Raw genomic sequence first — 5,653 nt, forward strand, 5'->3', positions numbered from 1 at the left:
AAATCAATTTAAAACAAACCTGTTTAAAACATGCATTTTTAACCCATGTCGACACGAATATTCATTTGTGACGTCATAGTGGGTTGACATTGACAATTGAAAATATTGGGTAAATATAGCTCTTTTGACGAAATATCCACGTACTATAACTGTTGAACCGACTATTTTGCGGGTTCCAACCATCCCATATCGCTATATCGGGTGGTAATTGTCCATGGGCTCATACAACATATTTTTTGGAAAGTATTTACACAATTATGGCATGATTTTACAGCTTAAAAAACTCCATTTTTTAAAAAAGACATTAGTTTAAAATACTGTTTAAAACATGTTTTAAACAAAATGTTTTGAACAACCATTTGTTTTAAATGCAACCCTACCGACCACGTCACACTTTTCTGCAAAAATAGAATGAAAATCTTACTGAAAAACGGCAGTATTAAGAGGGTCATTCCAAACTTCGGACTTGTGATGTTAGAACCGACACAGTTTGAAATTTTGTAGGGGCCTCGACGAACTAATTTCGAGCGTAATGAACTTTATTTTATGAAAATTGGGCTATAGAGTCAAAAGTTACGTCGTTTTGACAATTGACAATTTTGTGCGCAGTTCCAGTTTTATCGATGTGATATGATGAGTGATACTGGTTCACAGAATATATGCATTTCTTTTTTAGTAAATTACGGATCCTACAAATCGTTTACGTCATTTTTTCAAATGTACGAAATGTCTTCATTGAATGCATGGTAAAATACTTATATGCGTCATTCGACTCAGTTGCACCCCGCCTAGATCACAGAAAAAACAATTGAAACCGTCACATTAATTTTGCCTCATTCGTGTGTGCTATTAATAACAATCAAGGTGGGATTAGCTCGTTGGATGCAATTGTTTCGAATTTCCGAGTAAAGTAAAGTTGAATGTTTCGTCAAGTTGTTGACAAGCAATAAACTTATATAACCTCGACGTGGTACGCAGCTGAAAAAAAAGCTAAGAACCGCTGAGGTAAAGGGACGGGGCGAGTTCATGAGCTCAAGTTCCAGCCAATTGGCATAAAGGTATTGCTCTCTATTCTATTTATGTATTATTTCAAGACTATTTCTCCACGGGTTCCGAGGAATCTCCCCAAAGATTACTTGACGTAGCACCACAAAAGTTGGCGGAAAGAGGGACTTTTGCAGGTGAAATAATCGTGGCCTCCGATCTGACTAAATTTTACCGACGACTTAGCCTATTATAACACCGTAGTGTGCCGCCACAGTTTCTCAAGTGTGCCGCGAGTCTTTCTGGAATTTTGGAAAATGACTGTTTATTATTCAAGATCATCCGAGGATATTTCAGACACATATTTGATGCAAGCTGCAAGATATGGCAAGAAAAATAAACATTACATTTACTATCAGCTATAGGTCCAATGCCCCACTCAGCTTATCCAATGTAACTTGAAACTCCCATACGCTCGGTAATTTGGATCAAGATGAAGATCTTAAGGATAGCAGGCCTAATGATGAAGATATGGCCTAATGAGAAGATAGTTCACTCTCGATCATGAGAAACGGCGTTTTCATCGTAGGGCTACTTTCGGTAACTTTGTGTATTGACGTGATACTGGCATTGGCGTGAACTCAAGTGAATGACAAATGTCTGTTGGTAGCTCAAAAAGGATCCAAAAGTGTGGCATTCTTCAAAATGGAAACGTCTTAGGTGCAGTAACAATTGCACACTTAGTTAGTATTCGTGAATAATACAGAAACATTGAATTTTTGCAATATCACAAGCACGATTGGATCATGTGTGTCAGCTATCAAATATTGTGTTTTCCTAGTAATCAGACAATAAGGATGCACATGTAAGTAGTAGTATAGATCGCTCGTGAGCGGCTATGAGGTTCTTACGGGCCCGCTCGACCGGTGCCGCGAAAACTCGTGTTGAACCGGTGACCCTTTTGACCCTTTTGACCCCCCCTCTCGGTCGCATGCGGCTATTGCGTCTTATGGCCCCTCTCGCACGGTAACCATTTTCGGTATAGGGCCCGCTCAACCGGTGCCTCGAAACTCGTGTCGAACCGGTGACCCTTTTGAACCCACCTATCGCTCAACCGGTGTCTGGGGTAGTATAGCCATCTCTCGCGCGGTAACCCTTTTCGGTATATGGATCGCTCAACCGGTGCCGTGGTGGTAATTCGTACTTTCGGGTATACGCATCTCTCGATCGGTGCCTCGAAAACTCGTGTTGACAGGTCGTACTTTCGGGTATAGGCATCTCTCGACCGGTGTTGAATATGTATCAGATATGGTAAATAGTCACGTGATTGGTACTTAGTTATTGTGTATATCGCAAATTATTATATATGACCGATTCGAGTTGGTCCCAACGTTTACGGTGAGTGCGACTTTAATATATCGTTATTCTTATGGACCCGGCGAAGATTCATACTTTCGGGTATAGGCTGCGGGCGGTGTGTCATACTTTCAACAAAAAGGGTGTGAAATAGTTGTAATAGTTGGCTAAATCTAGGAATCAGCCGCATGGTAATGTTTTGGTAATTAGTTTGCCACAGAGCCGGCGTAGACGGCGGTTCGAATACCAACAATAGCCACATTCACATACTAACACTCCAAAAAGGTGTGAAATATTTGTAAAATCCTACGACCACTCACAAGATAACACATCAGACATAGCCATCTCTCGCGGTTTGATGTTACAGAGGTAGGAATCACGCACAAGTAATATTTTGTCACAGAACCGACGTAGACGGTGATTCCAATACCAGCAATAGCCGCGTTCACAAACTAACACTTCAAAAGGGCGTGAAATAGGTTGCAAATCCCGCGATCGCTGACAAGATAACACCTCAGACATACGCGACTTGATGTTACAGGCATGCCGATCGCTCACGCGGTGAAATTTTAGTAACCAGTTTGTCAGAGAACTTGATTTCACTCGTAAGATTTAATAAGTAACGAATAACAGAACCGTCGCAGACGGTGATTCGAATACCGACAAATTCTCACTTATTTCCACTCTAACCCTAATCCTTTGTGAAGTGAACGCTTATTCAACAAGGTGTGAAATAATTTTAAAATCCTACGATCGCTCACAAGATAACACCTAGAAGACATAACCATCTCTCGTGACTTGTGGTTACATACATCGCAATCGCTACAATGTAATATGTTGGTAGTTTGGTGCAGAACTGGATTTCACGAGTCTGATATAATAAGAATATTACCTATTAAGTAATAAGCACCGAATAACAGAACCGTCGCAGACGGTGACTTGAATATCCAAGATTTGATACTTTTCGCGATCGCTATATGTTTCACGTTGACTTTGGTTGCGTGATGCGAATCATGAGAATATTTAATCAATGTGTCAATTTGTCAACTTGAAATGAAACTCACTACACAAACCAAGTTGATTCGTATTTGAATGTGTTGCTCCGGTACAACTCTAATCCTTTGAGAAATCCATTTACTGCGATCAGTTGATTCGAACGTAACTTGAATATTGCTGACTCCAACTTCAGTCGCATCGAATTATTCACACATTCCACGCTGCTGTTTCACACCTATAGAATCAATACCAACTAACTAAACAAGAATCAAGAATCACAAGTATGCACATACAATAATTGTATTTATTACTGAGAAATCAAACGCTTAACAAAAACACGCAACTTATCATTTGCCAACTCTAGCATTACCAAAAAATCAGGTAGGCCTATTGTTGATTGAAAATCCTTGAGTCCTTATTAGCAAAAATGTTATAGTGCGGCGTCGGAATCCGTTCGCAGGATGTACTAAAGGTAAATTCAGATAATCCAAAATGAAATATTAGGACTTTGACGTAATCTGAATTGAAATAGATTGACAAACATAACTACCAACTTTCACCCAGTCACATTTCGAAATTATACGCATATTGATTTGAAACAAGTAATGAAATATTACAACTATTTTCGCGATCGGACTTTCCGTTTGGCAAAGATAGTTTCAGAAATACTATCACTATGACATCTCAACATTTTAACATCTTGCCATACACAAAAGAGTAAAATACAAAAACCTTGTCAAGTCAATCCGTTTGTAACTTACCCAACCAACTCAACAGTATCCTTATGAAAAGTAGACAAGACTACGCGAGTAATCGCTACAATCTAAAATCCATAGCAAGTTCGGTTGTATTCATAGTCCGCCAACTCGTATTTTTTTATTCAATTGTAAAAGTCGTTACTATTATGCAAGACAAAGAAATTACTATGCGGTATATTTTGTAAGACAAAAGTAATTACTTCTCGGTGTGCGGTTTGAGATTAACATATGTTTTGAGTATATGATATTTGAATGTCTGACCAACGTAGTTAAGAATTCATTTCTTACGATCGAACACCGGTGTTACATTGAAAATTATCATGTTGTAAACATTCTTATTGACACATTGATTTGAAATATGAGATTTTGTAACGGTCTATCATGACTTGATTAATAAATTATGACGTAATTAGACCGGGGTTGTGTTAAAAGTTATTACGATACCAACAAACTTTTCAGAAACATTGTTATTAACATATTGATTTGTAAAACTAGACTTACATGTGCGAAATGTTCTTGATTTGAAAGATATTCCGTGTTGGTACAAATCACTCTGCGTATTACGGATATCAGAAAATATTTTTACAAATGTAGTTGTTTCCAGTAACCAAGACTAAAGATGAAACAACAATTTCGTTATTCAAACATTGAACACCCGATGCAAAATGCTTTATTGGTCAAATTCGTGACGGCTAATTGAAACGACTACGTATAGAGTCAGTATATCACAATTTCATGTCGTTACTATTGAATCCAGCAATTGATACAATTTGTTGTCGGAGTTGTGACAGGACTTGAAACATATGCACTTTACAGAGTGGTAAAATAGCACTTTTGGATATCGAGCATCGTTCGAAGCGTGCGACCAATACTCAATTACATCCACACTCTCTGTCGTAGGCGCTAAATGTAAAAACATTGTGAAGTCTACAGATTTACACTATAAGGCTTTGATCAGCACAGAAGCGATCTGGAATATCTTCACTGGGCACACCTTATTCTACTACACTTGGGTAATATACAAAAACTCATAGCAGTATTAAAATCGAAATATGTCCTACACTGAAATCCACAAAAATCTGTTTGTATTGTCGTTCATAGTAGTGATACCGATTTGAACAGCCTAAAATAATTGTCATCATCTAACCAGACTACTGAAAGTCGTTGTCATCACAAAAACAATTTGCATGACGTTTGCTAAATGTATCCTATAGTTAGGCGTACTACAATTATTTGTAAAACACACAGACGATCAGAGAAATTAGAAATCTTCCCATTGTCATTCGTCAAAGTAGATGTAATCATAGTCACTAAAAGAACTTACTTGTATGTGATTGAATCGCCGGTAATTAACTCGCTAAATCAAACCCTAAGAAATTCCACTCACTCATCGGCTATGAAACAGCGTCCTTAATCGGTGTAGATCGTTTTACTAAATGTAAATCATATATGTCCATCAGAAATATGACATATATGATTTACATTTAGTAAAACGATCTACACCGATTAAGGACGCTGTTTCATAGCCGATGAGTGAGTGGAATTTCTTAGGGTTTGAT

The sequence above is a fragment of the Botryllus schlosseri genome, chromosome 6 (genome assembly GCF_051294905.1).
Source record: "Botryllus schlosseri isolate E-star chromosome 6, Bs_hap1, whole genome shotgun sequence".
NCBI lineage: Eukaryota > Metazoa > Chordata > Ascidiacea > Stolidobranchia > Styelidae > Botryllus > Botryllus schlosseri.